This window comes from Leopardus geoffroyi, chromosome B3 (assembly GCF_018350155.1).
Source record: "Leopardus geoffroyi isolate Oge1 chromosome B3, O.geoffroyi_Oge1_pat1.0, whole genome shotgun sequence".
NCBI classification, from domain to species: Eukaryota; Metazoa; Chordata; class Mammalia; order Carnivora; family Felidae; genus Leopardus; species Leopardus geoffroyi.
The window spans coordinates 94376708-94396300 of record NC_059337.1 but is presented as its reverse complement, the minus strand read 5'-3'; positions in this window follow the sequence as shown (position 1 = coordinate 94396300).

Here is a 19593-nt window from a genome sequence, read left to right as displayed (position 1 = left end):
GAGTTATTGATTCAAATTGAAATTCATGGTGTGAACTTCAAAAATCTGTCACTATTTCTCAATCTTCATTATATTTATCTCCTTAGCTTATGGTTCAAGATAGCAGATCCTTTTATATTAATTACGTGTTCTTGTTTATCTCTTCCCAGCATGACAAGACCAAGAAAGCATAGATTTAGAATGGAAATACTTAATTTTAAGTCTTGGCTCCAGCATTATTCCTGAGCATCAGGTTTTACATTTGTAAAAACAAACAAACAAACAAACAAATAAATAAATAAATAAAAATAAAAATAACTATCTTGCTTAAGTCACAGGAGAAAGTCAACAGGCAAGTATAAGACATTAAGGACACAAATATGAGAAATACTTTAAGACAAAGCTCAGGTTTTAATTAGGAATTCCAAGCAATTAATCAAACTAGAGTGATTGGTGTCATGATCAGGGAAATTCATGCTTTAGTTTTATTATAAACCTAATATAGAATATCTCCTCTACTACTGAAACATTTTTATTTGTACTAACATTTCCTAATTTAAAATTCTATAAAGGGTCACCTGGGTGGCTCAGTCAGATAAGTATCTGACACTTGATTTCGTCTCAGGTCATGTTCTCATAGTACTGGGATCAAGCCCTGCATTAGGCTCTGTGCTGAGTGTGGAGCCTGCTTGGGGTTCTCTCTCTCCTCTCTCTCTCTCTGCCCCTTCCCTGCTTGCACTCTTTACCTCTCAAAATAAATAAATAAACTTAAATAAAAAGGGGAAAAGAAAAAAACCTCTATAAGATTCACTACTGAATGTCAAAACTTACCAATCTATCTATAACACTTTCCATACACTCTTCCAGCCTATCTATGCATGTGTGTGCACATATAAACATGCTCATTTATTTATCCAAAACCACATGATTGATTGGTTGCATGAGTCTTTCACTTGAATTTATATATATTTATCTATTTGCTTTCCTCCTCTTATTAATGATAATATTTTACTTTCATTTGTGACTTCTCATTATCATAATATGTTTCAAGTAACAGTGTTTCAAAAAATAAATTCCTCTTGGAATTTAGTAAATAAAGCAAATATCTTAGGTAGATATTCAATTATTCTTGACATTGTTTCCAAATTAAAAAAATAAACTATTAATCCTGATTTCCTGAACACTTAATTCTCATTTGAATTTATGGTAACAATCCCAGATCAGACTTAAGAGGGGAAACTCATTTTGGTATATTCAGATTTTTAAAAAGTTTTACTTGTATATATTTCACTATTACACGAGCAATTTGTATGAATTGTTGATAAAGTAGTAAAAAAACTAAAGAGAAGTTAAAAAGAATCACCATAATTCTACCAGACTGCTTACATTTTGGAGTATATGTTTCATAATATTTTATGCATGAATAAACCATACTTTTAGAAGTGGAATATTATTCCTAGTCTTATAATTAGTTTAATTATATGTGCTAAACATCTCTTCCTGACAATAACCATGTGTGTATAGAATAATTATAATGACTTAAAAGTATTCCATTGCATATACCAAATTTTATTTATCAATCCCATATAATGGGACAGTCACATTGCTGTATTGTTACATAGACAATATCATGATAAATACACCTAAATCTTTGTACAACTGTCTAATTACTTCCCTTAGGATAAATTTCTAACATTAGAATTTCTTATGTTAAAAGATATATATCTTTTTAGCTTTCATCATACTTTGACAAAATCCTCCAAAGGATTTTGGGTTGAAGAATACCTTTTTTCTACATTCTATTTCTCTATTGAATTTGAATTTTTAAAAAGTTTTCTATATAAGGAATATCTTGCTTTACTTATATGTTTTTTTTACTACTACTAAGCTTCATATTTACACATATCTTACTTGGCCATTGTTTTTTCTGATTATATGAAATGCCATTCCTTATCCTTTGCTCATTTTTCAATGGAGTAGTTTTCTTTATATTACATAATAAAGAGATCTTTATGTGTTAATGTTTATAACTTTTTACTTTGTAAATGTCCCAAATGTTTTCTCAAGGTTTATAGCCCTTTACATTTACTTATTGCAGTTTTTGATGTGTGGATGTTTTAAAATTGTACATATCAGTTTGCCTGGGTGGCTCAATCGGTGAAGTGTTTAACTCTTAATTTCTGTTCAGGTCATGATCTCATGGTTTGTGACTTCAAGCCCTGCATCAGGCTCTGTGCTGATAGTGTGAACCCTGCTTGGGGTTTTCTCTTTCCCTTTCTCCTGCAAAATAAACATTAAAAAAAAATACTACATACCAATTTTGTTCTGGTTTTTGTTATTAAATTTTTCCTGATGCTAAGATGACAAATATTTAGTGGGGAACTCTAAGCCTCCTTGAGCTTTATTTTTTTTTTCTTTTTTCTTTTTTTTATATGAAATTTATTGTCAAATTGATTTCCATACAACACCCAGTGCTCATCCCAACAGGTGCCCTCCTCAATACCCATCACCCCCCCTTCTCTCCCTCCCACCTCCCCATCAACGCTTAGATTGTTCTGGTTTGGCTCCCTCCTTCTCTAACTTTTTTTTCCTTCCCCTCCCCCATGGACTTCTGTTAAGTTTCTCAGGATCCACATAAGAGTGAAAACATATGGTATCTGTCTTTCTCTGACTGACTTATTTCACTTAGCATAACACTCTCCAGTTCCATCCACGTTTCTACAAAAGGCTAGATTTCATTCTTTCTCATTGCCACGTAGTATTCTATTCTGTATATAGACCACAATTTCTTTATCTATTCATCAGTTGATGGACATTTAGGCTCTTTCCATAATTTCGCTATTGTTGAATCTTGAGCTTTAAATTTAAAGTTTGTGTACCTTCTGCAGCTCCCACAATGTGAGGGCACATCCTATATGCCTCCAAGACTCCTCTGCTTCCCCATCATAACATTTAATAAGCTATCATGGAAGCATCAGTTTACCTTTTGTTCTCCACTTCAGACCATAAGCTCCTTGAAATTATGAACAGTCTCACTTATATATTGGCATAAATAAGAACTCTGTTAAATCAGGTCTCTCAGTTATTGCCTAATAGGCATTCATAACCTATGCTTGAACTTACTATATATTGCACTAACCCAGTGTTGTTGGTACAGGCTTTCAATTATATAAGTTCTCAGAACCATGTACTTTCAAACTACATGTAATAATTATAATACCCATGTTAGTTATGAAATTTTGGTTAATATTTGTTGCCTTTCTAGAGAAAAACCAAGCCTATTTTGTACATTATTGAATCACCATTATATTTAATTAACTACAGTAGGTGTAGAATAAATAATTGAGAATTGTGAATGAGCCAATAAATAACAAAAGTTTATAACCAAGAACCTCTAGGCACTGCTCTGACTTTCTTAAAAATAATTTAAAATATTTTAGTATTTATATCCATTCTATGATAGGAAACACAATATGAAAGGAAAGACCATGAAGGAGATTTCTAGGATGACTTTTTCTTTCGTCATTGTATCATACTGAAATAACTCAAAAAGCATATAATATTTAAATCTTAAAATAATCATCAATGTCATGCTATCAAACACTTCATAGCTAAAGCAATTTACTTCAAGTCACCAAATGAATTGTCTTATTTTATTTTTATAATGAACTCATTGTATGTATAAACAGCAAAATACAATGTTGGAGAGAATAATAAAAACAGATGGAGGACATTTTCACTTGAATGACCTTTCAGTTCACAGGCTTGAATAAGGCTGAGTCTAGTTATGCTAAATAACTAGTGGTACCTCTTAGCACCTGCTCAGTCTCCTAAATGCATTCAACCTTTGCTTCTGGGTTCTTGAGAATAGCACAAGCTTCTGATGGGAGGCAGATGTGAGTTGATGTTGATGTGGCTATACAAGCCATTCTAGTGAATCCTCAAGGGTAAACAATGTACAACCTTGAAGATGAACTATAAAGATGGCAAACATTTGCATAAGGCCTTTTCTCACCATGGAAAAAATATTTCAAAATTTATGATAAAGAAAGTAAATGCTATATTCATTTGTCAGTCTTTTAGCATGATAGGTGACAACAAAATCAAACTGGTTTATTTACAACCTTTAATAACATATACAAGATAAAAAAATATGTTAAAGTCATTGTAATAAGCTAAAAACCTGCTTTGTTTAACAGAAGAATACAGTATCTCAGGTGCTGAAGTCAACATCCCTGGACGCAGATCTTGGTTCTAGCTCTATATTGTAGCAGTATTATCTACATGAACTCGAACAAGTCCCTCAGCTTCTAGGTTTTCTTGGCTATACAATCAGGTTTGTAACATTAACTATTAATAATCTCAATTATTTTTTGAGACACTTCATGCTAATCATCACCACAGTGTACATGAAAACATTCAATAACTACTGTCAATTATTAATATTATTATACAAATAAAAACCTGGATTATAACAGTTTTATTGGCATAGATTCCTATGTATCCATCAAGATCCAGATCATAAGTCACTGGTTTTATAAAATCTTTCTTACCTAGAGCAGGTCTAATTATTTTTCATTTGAGCTCCCATTTCCTTATGATTAGTTAATATAATAAGATTAATTTATTGCATTGACTATTTGGATAAATCACTTGGCTAGGGTAAGACTCTTCAGATCAGATGGCTTGAGGAACAACAAGTATTCACAATTCCATTAATTATTTAGCTTTTCTTTTACTGATTGAAAGGCACAGACAAAACTGCTCAGGGTGATGAAATTTATAGAGTCTATGTACAAGAGGAAAAAGTGGAGAAAGGAGGTAAGAAAGTGTAGAAGGAAGAACTTATAAACCTACAGAATTTTATTAAGTTTCTGGTATGTATTTTGTAATGTGAGTTCTTTTCCCCAATAAATCTTTAATAACATAGCTATTTCTTATTAAAACTTTATAAAATTTGATGGGTCTGGAAGGGGGTATAACAAAATACTCCATGCATTCTAGATGATTAGAAGGGAGAAAGAGAATTACCAATAAGAGTTCTGCCACCTGCCCATTTCTGTGGCTGGCCTGTGAGTTCCAGCAGGTGGGACAATATTGATAGCTGATGCCTGCCAGAGTCTAAATAGGTGCTGGGGATTATAAGAGAAGTTCTTACGTACTTTAACCTTTTCAAACTGTGAAATCCTGTCATCCATCAACTTTGTGAGCTCAACTTTTAAGTGCAGTCATCCTACCCCCTTTAAAAGGGAGAGAGATTCTGGTAGTAATGATGTGCCTAAATCTGATGACAAACACATATAAATAGAAATACCCATGATTACATAGATATAAAAGAACATATTAGCCTACTTATTATTTTTTTATAAGTGTTCCAAAAATTTAGAGTTTTAACCTGGCATTCTAAAAACCGATTTTAGGGGCACCTGGGTGACTCATTTGGTTAAGCATCCAACTCTTGGTTTTGGCTCAGGTCGTGATCTCCTGATTGGTGAGTTCAAGCCCCGTGTTAGGCTCTGCACTGACAGCATGGATCCTGCTTGGGATTCTCTCTCTCCCTCTCCCCCTCCAGCCCCCCCCCCACTTGCCCACACTCTCTCTCTCAAAATAAATAAACATTAAAAAAAGCAGTCTAACATTTAAAAATAAAAACGTGTTTTAGAGCCATGATATGTCAAAAAAATTATGTTAAAAATTAATAATTGCACAATGATTTTCCAATATTTATTAACTAAATAAATCACATGTTTTCTTTGCCAGCTGAATATGATGCCTATTTCAGCTGGAAATAATGAACCTAAAGCAAAATTTAAGGCTCAGGAATGCAAAAGTATAGTTAAAAAAGTATAGTAGTATTAGAGCAAAGAAGAATTAGGAAAACAAATCTGAACACACTGCAATAAATGTATTACGTATTTTGATAAATTCCAGGTATAGTTTTCAAAATTAGGTTAAAAAGAGCCATTGCTATCACTTTATGACAAAAATCCACTGATGCCTAGAATTAAAAAAATGAGTACCTCCTGCACATTTAATTACATGTTGGCAGATTTGTCAATATATACACCTTCAATAATGTGGATAAACTTGCCACATTGTGTTTCTTTTGCCTTTAGTTTCTATTTAAAGACCATGAAGTTAGACATGGATAATTTTAGCTAAAACAGGAAGAAAACCTGAGAAATGAAACCAATTATGTGACACTCAACTTGAGGTGGTCAAAACTACACAACTATAAATGGTGTCTCACATAGGGCTCAACCATTTTAATTGAATTCATTATTCACTAATGTGACCAATTGTACTATCTAGATCTGATGACCTTAAGCTGATAAAATCATCATCTCTGAGATGCACAAAAATTCTGGAGTGACTCATTTCTCAAACTCCACAAGACATTCTAGGAAGAGGGAGACAACGAGGAAGGGAGAACATGAAAGTTGTACATAGACTTTTAATGTTTCCATGGTCTCTGCTTGAATATTCGAAGAATGTCTATGTCTCCATCCAACTGTGATGCTCTCTCTAATTTAAAGTTATGAGATTACATAACTGAATGAAACTTTTCACATCTTTTAAGCTATTAGCTGCAGGAGTTTTTTGTTTCTTCCTTCATTTTTTTTTTTTTTTTTTTTTTTTTTTTTGTCTTCACTCAGCCAGGTCCTTTTTTATTAGGATCCTATTAGCTGGTTTGGCATGATGATAATATAGCTTGGCCAGTTCAATCACCACATTTTGTCTGTCGTTTTCCTCTCATGCACTTAATGGCTGCCTTGTACAAGATGAAAGATACTTAGAGCAAATCCCCCTTGAAAATGAACACAAATAAGTTCACATAGTCATAAATTAATAACAGGAAATCTTTCATTTATACCTGCTTGTATCCTTTTGTCTGATTGCTCCATTAGTCCCTCTCCTCTGAAGTTTCAAATAAAGAAAATGTAATGCCACCTCTAAGTATAATTAGAATGGATAAATGAACAGAAAAGTAAGAAGCATTCTGAGTCATTAATTGTCCTAACAGGCTCAATCTGGGAAACATGAATGGTGAATATGCTAAACAAAAGAGAATGTGCGCATTATGCTTAGAAGCAAAGTAAAAATCAGTGAGAGCAGCCTACAGGAGGAAAATATAGGATGCACATTGCTAAGCATCACTTAGCAAATTATGTCTGCTTCTTTATTACGGTATTGTTATCACAAGTATGGTAACCATACTGGTAGAAGCTTTGTGTTTAAGTAAGTAAGTTCTGGAAACTCTTTCTTATTGATGGGGCTATTATTAAGATGCAAAATGCTCTTTTTTAGATTGTGCTTATGTATTCAAACTATTTGACTATTTTTTGTTTTGTTATTTTAAATAAAATATTTTGTTGTTTGCATGTGTTGAAAGATAAACTGAGGCATATTAAAACTTATGGGTTTGAGCAAAAATCCATTCTATTTGGAGAACACCAAACCAGAAGTAGTTAGGAGTGCTCCATGGACAAAAGCTTGGGAAGAGACTTTTACAGAGAAGCAAATCAAGGAAATTAATTGGTGTAGCTTGAAGTCTAGTTCGGTGGTTTGTGATTGGCTGCCTTTAGACTTTGAGTTTGGTAATCTTGAGCCATTTAAAGACTTAGATATTGGTGTGTTAAGGTAGGCTACCATGGCATTAGAGTCACTTTGATGTAATGGCCTCCTTGTTTAATAGTTTAACACATGTATATTTGGCATATGTGTGATGTATGTGTGTGTGTGTGTGTATCTGAAATTATGTAAACAAACTATTGGAATAGCCTTATTTGCTAGCATACTGGCAAAGAATAAATAGCAAGAGGTGACAGACCAATTGTATATACATATGAATAACTATAATCTATAAGCTTATCAGATAGACAGTGTGGTGAGGTAGTTAGGACTTAGAAAGCATAGTCCTTGGGCCCAAATCTCAGCTTTGTCACTTACTTGCTCTGTGATCTTGAACAAATTACTTTTTTTCTATGTTGGTTTTCTTCGTGATTGGGGAATATTAGTAGTTAATTAATGGAATTTTGTGAGAAATACATGATTAAATAGATATAAAGTGCATGGAACTCCACATAGTCCATGACAAACACCCTTACCATTTCAGGATAAATATAAAATATCATGATGCGATATAGTATTGTCAACTGTGCTCTGGTTGATGTTTTTAACAAGTTTTTACTTGGTAATCCAGGGTTCAAGCAATCTATCGAGAGTCTGAAGGGAAAGGCATTTGCAAAATATAAAAATACTAAAGGTTATTATTTGCACTAAAAGACTGATGTACTGAACTGTCTATAGGAGATTTCACTAAGATCTTAGAGGTAAGTTTGGTACAGCAGAGGCCTTGGGGAGGTTGTTTTCCTGCTATCTCTGAGCCTTTATGTTCCCAATTCAAAAACGTAGTAAATCAGAAATGCAAAGTTAATGTAAACTAATAGCCCAATTCTTCTTAAAATGAAAACAAAATTAAAGTTGCCTAATTCTTATCTGATATATCTCTTATCTCTCGCTTTAGCAATTTATCAATAGACAAAAAAATAACCAGTTTGTAACCATAAGCAGAAAATTAGCCTAATATGGACAATATTTGTGGAACATCTCCTAACATAACTATCTTTAGCAGCAAGCTAGTTTCTCCCTCTTGCCCCACACACCATTATAGCCTAAGACAAGAGGACAGAGCAGATGGGAAAACAAGAAGATAGGATCTAGCTGGAAATCTGCCAGACATGAAGAGGAACTAGGAAGCAATGTATATCTTCATCTTTCTACCTTGTGGCTTTTTAAAGGGATAAGTAAAATGGAGAGAAGGTGACTATAGCATGCCTCTCTCTCTATCTCTTATTCCTAGTTCCCATCTGATGTGTGCTCTGAGAAGGAGGAGGCAAAATGTAGATATATACAGACAGGAAAAGGAGAAAATGAAAACTAGAGACACACTGCCCTGAACATAACCTGGGGGGGGGGGGGTTGTCTATAAGCTCCTAAAATATCCCCTCAAGGCACCTCAGCATAACATCCAGTATGACACGGGGGGACAGGAGTTCTCACACATGCCATAGAGAGTATGCAGAGGTGCCAGTGGTGACACAGAAGCCTACAGTTAGGAAGAAGAGCTGCCAATGGCAAACATGCAATATCTGAAGGCCAATTTAATACTTTAATACTTGAAGGCCTAATGCTGGCCAAACTGGCCATTATAGGCCATTACATTCCAAAAGGCAGTGACAAGCATAGCCCAGTAGAGCAAGTTCAGAGACCAAGCTGATTGAGTCAGCCCTCTTAAATGGAATAGGGCCAGATTACATATACAGGAGGCCCTCTCCCTTGTGGTCAGGAGGTCAAATCATCCTTCCACTTGAACATATCCAGGCACAACAGAGGGAGGAACAGAGAGAGAAGAATATCTGAAAGCCTGATCGTTTCACCAAAAAAGACTTGAATAACCACATTAAGGGTGCTTAAGTCTCAAAGAGACTAACGTACTTTTAAATTTCAGTTGAAAGTTTGTATCTATACCTCCATACATTGCTCTCAATCCAGCTGAGTAGAGATTTCTATGAATAATTAAATCAGAAATAGAAAATAGAAAAACTGCACTTTCTTTCTTGATATTCTTAAAAATGACCCCATTACACTTCTTTTCCATGAAAAACAATTGTACTAAAATATATGAAAATTGGTTCTACACAAACTATCAAAAGGCTAAATGTGTTCTCACTTAGAAGTCTAAATAAATTATTTTTCTTAATAGAAAGAAATAAAAGGAATAAGACAAAAAGGTTGACATATCTTTTAATGAATGAATAATTAAAATAATTTGGTTTTGAGTTGGTTTAGGGGGAGGCTATGGAGGGGGGGTTGTTTATTTTAGATTAAGTCATAATTTTTCATTGTCATGTGCATGAAGTGTCCGAGGTAAAAGAAAGTACTTAGTGAAGCAAAGAGGACACATGGAGAGCCCAGAAGAAATTAGTTCGGTTTCCTGGGGTTAGAATTTGCATGCAATTTGTAAGCAGAGGGAACCCAAGGGCCAAGAGTGAACATTCGATTAGCACCACTTAACATCTTAGTTTTCCCTACAAAAACTAAAACCAAAACCAAAACAACAACAACAAAAAAAACAAAACCTCTTCAGAACACACACAAACAATATCTCTTTTAACTTTATTTACTGGATATTGCTTAACAAATCTTTTCCCAGAAAAAAAATGGATATCATATGTCCCATTTTGAATTAATTTTAGCCTCTGACACATATCCAATATAAAACCAAGTTCCATGAGGAATTAGGGGACTGGAGATACTCTTTAGTATCCCAACATGACTATAATATAAAAATTTTATCCCAATTTATCCTGATTAACCATAAAATATCTCTAAACCTCACAAAAAGTAAATAAAAACCAACATAAATTTTGTGTTGTTAATTGTTTCTCTTACAAAAATTGTTCCTCATACAAAATATGTTCTGTCTCCTAAACTGTCATATAAAATATATATAATCTGAATATTTTTAAATGAAACTCAAAATTATACCATGATATGGAGACAGATTTAACCAAATGATGTTGATGCAATTTTAATAGGGACAAAATTTAAATACACTCACAATTTACGATTTCAAAGGAAAGGCATTAGTATTCATTGAATGTATGAGTTAAGAGAATATAATTTTTTCAGTGCTTAAGATATGAGAGAAACATAGTAATAGATACGAAAATCTCATCTATAGAGGTGAGTTTTAAAGACAGTTCACCAAGCTTTACTGGGATAGAGATTTCTACATCTTTTCATGACTCTCAGTTTCAGACATAGAACTAAAGCAAATCTAATAGGGTAGTGAGTTTAAGAACAGGTGTTCTCAGTATCTTTGGTAGCCATGTCTCCATCAGAAGCTGGGCTATATTATGGATCTTTTGACTCTTCTTTTGTTAAAAGCTTACCTAGATCAACGTGCTCATTGTTCTATCTCCTTCCAATGCATGCAAGGAAGGTGTGATTTGTAATAAAATTAAAGATAATAAATGACATGTTGTTATCCATACCCATGTTTCCCCTCCTCCTTGAGTATCTATACAAGAATTTTAATGAATACCATTAAAAAAGGATAAGGGCCAATGCAAATTAACAACATGAATCTTTAACTGATAAGAGATTGTTATGAATGTAGTATGGCAGAAATTAATATTATATTTGACTTTGTCACAAGCACAAGTTTGTTTTAAAATCTCCTGTTTTTTTTCCGTTTGTAACTCTGGTCTTAGCCACTTTTGACTCATTGGATTGCTTTATTGTCCCTGAGCTCATGGCTTATAAAGAAATCTACTTTAGCTGTTTATGGATGGTACTATGATTAGAAAGGTCAATATTCTCCATCTAAAAACTACGTAGAAGCAACAGAGATATAACTACTTTTAGAGGTCCTTCTCAGAGGTAAAACTCTAAGAATATTGATTCTTCTCATTTAGCTCTATTCTTCTCTATGGAACTCATTCCTTCAGTGTCTATTTGAATGTGTTTCATTTCTCTCCAGGAAAATGATATTATAAGAATTGTTCAATATCTCCTCTTTTATTTCTAATCTTACTTATTTGAGTCTTATCTTTTTTGTCTTAGTCTAACTAAAGGGTCATTAATTTTATCTTTTCAAAGAACAAGTTTTTACTTTCATTGATCCTTTCTATTTCTCTGCTTTCTATTTTGTTTATTTCTGTTCTGATCTTTATCTCTCTCCTGCTAAATTTGGGTATAATTTGTTCCCCTTTTTTCCAGTTCCTTGAAGTGTAAAGTTATTTGGGAGCTTTCTAATTTCTTTTTTTAACATTTATTTATTTTTGAGAGGCAGAGCATGAGCAGGGGAGAGGCAGAGAGAAAGGGAAACACAGAACCCAGAGCCCAACATGGGGCTCTAACTCATGAACCATGAGATCATAACCTGAGCTGAAGTCAGACACTTAACTGACTGAGCCACCAAGGCACCCCCTTTCTAATTTCTTAATATATGTATTTATTGCTATAAAATTTCCTTTCAGAACTGCTTTTGCAGCATCTCACAAAATTTAATATGTTGTATTTCATTTTCACTTACTTCAAGATAATTTTTTCCTTTTAATTTCTTCTTTGACCCATTGGTTGTTTAGCAGTAGTGTTAGTTTACACATATTCAAAGATCTACTCTCACTTTTCTCTTGATATCTAATTTCATGACACTGTGATTAGAGAAGATCATTGGTATGATTACAATCTTCTTAAATGTGCTAAGATTCATTTTGCAGCCTGAATTTCTAATCTGGAGAATGTTCTATGTGCACTTGAGAAGAATATGTATTGTGCTGTTATTGGATGGAATGTCTACATATGTCTACATATGTCCATTTGTTCTAAGTTATGGTTCAATTTTGACATTTCCTTCTTTTCTGTCTATATTCTATCCATTGCTGATAGTGGGGTATTGAAGTTCCCTACTATTATTGTATTGTTGTCTATATCTCCCTCAAGATCCATTACTATTTTTTAATATACTTTATGCTTAGATGTTGGGAGTATATATACTTATGATAATTATACCTTCTTGATATATTGACCCCATTATTGTCATATAATGACCTTCTTTGCCTCTTGTTACCACTTTTGGCTTGAAGTTTATTTTTTTCTAATAAAATTATGGCTATACCCATTTTCTTTTGGTTACCATTACTTAAGTATCATCTTCCACACCTTCACTTTTTTTTTTTTAATTTTTTTTTTCAACGTTTATTTATTTTTGGGACAGAGAGAGACAGAGCATGAACGGGGGAGGGGCAGAGAGAGAGGGAGACACAGAATCGGAAACAGGCTCCAGGCTCTGAGCCATCAGCCCAGAGCCTGACGCGGGGCTCGAACTCACGGACCGCGAGATCGTGACCTGGCTGAAGTCGGACGCTTAACCAACTGCGCCACCCAGGCGCCCCCCACACCTTCACTTTGAGGCTATGTTTGTCCTTGGAGCTGAAATGAGTCTCTAAAGCCAACACTTAGTTGGCTCTGGTTTTTTAATCCACTTAGCTACTCTGTACCTTTTCACTGGTAAGTTATTGATATACAAGAACCTACCACTGCCATTTTATCTTTAGTCTTCTGGATGTTTTGTATCTCAATTGTTTCTTTTTCCTTATTTCTGTCTATCTTTTTAAGTTGGAGATTTTCTTTTTTTTTAGTTTTTTTAGGTTTATTTATTCATTTTGGGAGAAAGAGAGGCAGCGTGAGAAGGGAAGTGGCAGACAGAGAGAGGTGAAAGAGAATCCCAAGCAGGCCCTGCACTGTCAGCACAGAGTCCAATGTAGGGCTCAAACTCACGAAATCATGAGATCATGACCTGAGCTGAAACCAAGAGTTGGATGCTTAGCCAACTGAGCCACTCAGGTGCCCCTAAGTTGGTGATTTTCTATGATGATTTGTTGAGTCTCCCCTTTTTGGTTCCATATCTTTGCTATAAATTTTTGTTTTGTGATTATCAGTAAGTTTGTATAAAATGTCTTACAGATAAAATTAGCCCTTTTTCTGCTGATAGCAACATATCCTCATTTGCCTATACAGGTTCTGTCATTTTTCTCCTCCCCTTATTTGTTGTCACAAACTATTCCTTTTTTTCTGTGAGTTTATTACCAAATTGTAGTAGCTATAGTTATTTTTGATGCTTTTTTCCCTTTAACTCTTATGGTATAGAGCTTAACAACCTATTCTGAAACAGAGTTACAATTTTCTGATTCTGTCTATTTAATATCTTACTCAAAGTTTTGGTATTCTTGTCTTTTTAGTTCAGGTAGAAGAGCTTCTTTCAACATTTCTTGTAAGATAGATTTAATGGAGGCAAACTCTCTCACCTTCTTCTTGTCTGGGGAAGCCTTTATTTCTCTTTTATGTATGAAGGAAAACTTTGCTGGGTAAACATTCTTGGTTGGAAATGTTTATCTTTCAATACTTTGAATATGTCATTCCACTCTCTCTTGGCCTATAGTTTCTGCTGAGAAATCTGCTGAGAGTCTAATGGGGATTTCCTTGTGGGTTACTTTCTTTTTTTTCCCTTGGCTGCTTTCAACATTCTTTCTTTATCAGACATACAGAGGACTAACAGACACATGAAAAGATGCTTAGCATCACTCATCACCAGGGAAATATAATCAAAAACTACAATGAGTTATCACCTCACATCTGTCAGAATGGCTAAAATTAACAATGCAGGAAACAACAAATCTTGGGAAGGATGTGGAGAAGGGGAACCCACTTCAACTGTTGGTGGTAATACAAACTGGTGCAGTAACTCTAGAGAATAGTAAGGAGGTTCCTCAAAAAGTTAAAAATAGAAGTACCCTATGGTCCAGCAATTGCAGTAAGTATTTACCCAAAGGATACAAAAATACAGATTTGAAGGGATACATGCATTCTGATATTTATAGCATCATTACTAATAATTGCCAAATTATGGAAAGAACTCAAATGTACATTGTCTGATGAATGGATAAAGAGCCATAAAAAAAGAGCCATAAAAAAACTCAACCATAAAAAAGAATCAAATCTTGCCATTTGCAATGATGTGGATGGAGCTAGAGTGTATTATGCTAAGTGAAATAAATCAGAGAAAGACAAATACCGTTATGATTTCACTCATATGTGGAATTTATATATGTGGAATTCATATATGTGGAATTTATATATGTGGAATGTATATATGTGGAATTTACAGATGACCATGGGGTGGTGGGAGAGATGTAAACCAGAAAACAGACTCTTTCTTAACTATGTAGAACAAAAAGAGGATTACTGGAGGAGAGGTGAGCAGGTATGAGCTAGGTGGGTGATGGGTATTAAGGAGGTCTTGTTGTGATGAGCACTGTGTATGTAAGTGATGAATCACTAAATTCTATACCTGAAACTAATATTGAACTATATATTAACTGAATGAAATTTAAATAAAAACTTGAAACAAAAAAACATATTCTTACTTTATCATTAACTTGACAGCTTCATTATAATGTGTCTTGGAGAGAGTCTTTTGCATTGAAATAGTAAAGTGATTTATTAGTTTCTGGGAACCATGATTCTCATGTTGGCTTTCCTAATGGAGTCTGATACTCTCACAAGTTTTCTTCACTTTTTCAAAATCTTAGTTCTTTATCCTCTTCTACCTGAACCATTTCTAGATTGCTATCTTCCAGATCACTTATTCTTTCTTCCATCTGACCTGTTGTATTACCAACAGATACCACAGAAGTACAGAGAATCATAAGAGACTACTATGAACACATTACATAACCTAGAAGAAATATATCCATTCCTAGAAACACACAATTTACCAAGACTGAATCAGGAAGAAACAGAAAACCTAAATAGACTGCTAATGATTCAAGAAATTGAGTCAGTAATGGTGAAACTCCTCCCAATACAGAAAACTTTAAGGCCAGACACCTTCACTGGTGAATTCTACTAAACATTTTAAGAAGAATTAATACCAATTATCCTCAAACTCTTCAAAAATATTGAGGAAGAGGGAACATTTCCACACTCAGTTCTATGAAGGCTGCATTGCCTTGATACCAAAACCAGATAAGGATACCACAATAAAACTATAAAACAATATCCTTGATGAATATAAATAAAAAATTCTCAACTAAATTCAAGAACACATTGAAAGGATTATACATCATGATCAAGAGAGATTCATCCCTGGGATGCAAATATGGTCAACATAGGCAAATCAATAGCAATAATTCATCACATCAATAAAATGAAAGAAAAATTCCATGGTCATCTCAACAGATGCAGAAAAGCATTTGGCAAAATATAACAGGCACAGTAAAGTATAAGATATATGGAAGAAATATGCAAAAAGTTTTGGCATACTGATAAGAGCACAAAGGAAAACACAGACCCCCATGTTTAAGATCCACTTAGGACGGATTACCTTCAAAAAAAGTTTTTAGCAAATGTGTGTGGAAAGGAGAAGAATGGTAGTAATTAAGGGAAATAGGGAAGATTTCAGTGAGTAAGAATAGATATGACTAGACCCAATCTCATATATTTCTGATCCCTCAGATGACTGGGGGGATTAAGTTTAAGTATGCTTAAGTTTGATTTCCAACTTTTAGACAAGCCTTATTCTAAAACAATAAGATGACTGCAAAGAGTTCTTCAAAACAGGAGAGTGATTTCATAAGGCCAAATGGCAAGAGATGAGGTTAGAGTAACTAGCAGGAACTACCTCATGAAGTGCCCATGTAGCAAGTTAAAGAATACCTTTATCCTGAGAGTAATTTGTCCAAAATCACATGACAGATGAAAGATGGAATAGAATTTTAAACCTAATCTGATTCTGGAATTCATGCTTTAAACCATCACGACTATACTGCACTGCATTTTAGAAAGATGGCATCATTGTGGAAAGTGCTTCAGAGTTAGACTAGATTGTCAAAGCAATTGGGAAGCTCTTGCCATTGAGATGATGAGGCCCTGTTTATAGAGGAATGGAAAAAGTGGGGAGTATCGAAGGAAAGAGATTAAAAGCCAGTTCATGGATTTAAGGATATTAACAAACTAGCCACACATATTCAGTTTCAGTCTGTAACTACCACAAATCATCCCTGAGATAAAACATTTAGGATCAAGTAGAACAGGTTTTTCCCTCAGATCTTTGATTTGCTAGCTGTGCATCTTGGATCAGGTAATCTAATCACACTGACCCTCCACTAGTTGTCTGTAAATTAAAAGTAATAATGCTTAATCTCATAGAGATGCCATAAAAATTAAGTAAGGGAATTTTATATATACCTATATATCTATCTATGTCTTTTATAATATCTATCACAATGGCTAATAAATTTCTCATAACAAGGTTATAATCAAGGTTCCACAAATGAGGTTCTTTACACAAGTATGGTACTTCATTTTAATGATGTCTGTCCCAAAAAAAAAGCATATAAGGAAGTGTGTATGGTGAACACCATTTCCTTTAGAAGATAAACTAGAAGGTGCATCTACATTGGCAGATTCCACTTATTTGGATACGCATAGCATGACTTAGCTTCCTTATATTGTGAAATTCTCATTTAGGAGAAAAATATATGTTTGAAATACAAACCTGTTCAAATAACAGGAATACATGAACTGGAAATAAGGATTTCATTGCACAATTGGTACCATGATATGGACTCAATGTCTTTCTACCAATATCACAGAGATTAATATTTTTTAAGTCAAAAAGAGTTTCACCAGCAAATAATAGGAAGACTCTGAAAATATTAGTGCTAGAGCAATTTGACAGGTATATATATTTTTCTTTTATTTTTTTAGGTTTATTTATTTTGAGAGAGAGCGAGAGAGAGCATGCATGTGTGTAAGCATGGGAAAGGCAGAGAGAGGGAGAGAGAGAATCCCAAGCAGTCTCCATGCTGTCAGTGCAGAGTCCAATGTGGGGCTTCATTTCATGAACCATGAGATCATGACCTAAGATGAAATCAAGAGTTGGAACCAACTGAGCCACTCAGGTGCCCCATCTATTTTTCTTAAATATAACCTCTGCATGATTTTCAAAGACAATACAATATGCAAACTATGAAAGCCATACTGAAGTTTTATTATGTAAAATAAAACCACCAATCACAACCTCCCTGAATCTTTTCCAAATTAAACCTGTGGGTAGTAACTATTCAAAACAGAAGCATAGATATGGTAAAACACACAGATTTGTAATCATGGAAAGTTTTAAAAGATTTTAATTTCCTTATCTGAACAATTTTTAAAAGTAGATTCATCATCTATTTGAAATTCATCCTGAAGAAATTAAAGCAAAAAGAAAAATTCAACCTAGACAACCAACCAAAGATACATGGGTCACAAAATTCCACAAGTCTTTTTTTTTTTCATTTTTTAAAAATGTTTGTTTACTTTTGAGAGGAGAGACAGAGCATGAGCAGGGGATGGGCAGACAGAGAGGGAGACACAGAATCTGAAGCAGGCTCCAGGCTCTGAGCTGTCAGCACAGAGCCTGACATGGGGCTTAAACTTACCAGCTGTGAGATCATGACCTGACCCAAAGTCAGACGATCATCTGAATGAGCCACCCAGGCACCCCATTCACGAGTCTTTGATAATATATTCACTTTTCTAATAACAACCTAGAGTTTATATCTCTAATCAAAGTAGGATCTTTTAAAGGTCAAATAGGCAATGCTGTTCAAAACAGCAGGAATGATATTTCTAAAATTAATGCTTTGTTTCTATACTGTGATAAGGTTTATATTAACCACATGAATTGAGGATACAGCATAACTACTTATATATTACTATTTTAGAGAAAAGTTAAAGCTAGACATACATACTGGAAATTAACAATTAATTGCTATTAGAAAATATTACCCATGCAGTCAGGATATTACTGATGAGTCACTCTATGCAAGATACTAATTTACAACATTTTTCTTTGCACTACATCTAAGAAATATGGTTTTCCTCCTTTGGAGAATGAATTTTTATTCCCAAGTGTCCTCCTTTATTTTTCAACTGTTATAAATACTTTCCATTATGAGATATATACCTATATAAGACTATATCAAACATATATGTTCAATTTAAAAGTAATTATTAAGACAATAACTAACAAGACAATATAACCACCTCTGGGGTTAAGAAATAGAACCTTTGTTACTGCCAAAGACACCTTTGTCCTTCCCTGTCATAACTCCTTATTGTACCCCAGGATTAACCACTGTCCTAACTTCTGTGATAAACATTTACTTGGTTTTCATTATGATTTTACTATTGTTATGACTCCCTAAAACATATAATTTCATTTTGCTTCCCATGTTGCTTCATGTAAATGGAAGCTATTCTACATATTCTTCTGAGAATTGCATAAGTGCTCAATATAATGTTTGAAAGATTTATCTGTGCTATTGTATATATCAGCTATCCTCAGGTTTTGGAATCTGAGTTAAGCTAAGCTCCTAAAATGAATTGGAGTGTTTCTCTTTCTTGTCTCCAGAGGATTCTGTGCCAAATTAGAATCACTTTATTTTTTTTTTATTCTTTATTTATTTATTTTTGAAAGAGAGAGACAGAGCACAAGTCGGGGAGGGGCAGAGATAGAGGAAGAAACAGAATCCAAAGCAGGAATCATTTTATTTCTTGAATGTTGAGAAGGAAAAATTATTATGTAGTAATAATAATGTAATGAATTTTCACATATATGTATTATGCTTATAATTTCAAATTTTGTTATTATAAATATTAGCATTATCATTTTGCATCTATCCATACGTATACTTATGTGGTTTATTTTTTATTTTTTTATTTACCTGGTATAAAATGGATTTTAGCCTTCTCTGATTTTTTTTTTGTTCCAATAATATGTTTGTTTGTTTGTTTTTAATTGATAGGACTATTCTTAACTTATACAACTATTCAGAATATAATAATGATTTGGAATCGTTTTTTCATATAATATAGAGATAAAAAGTTTCCCCCTCCAAATAAATATAGAAACTAAATGTTTTATAGTTTTGAAGGCCTGTTTTGAAATAGCTTCTGTCAATATTTTCATCTTTAATGTAAAATGATAATATAGTA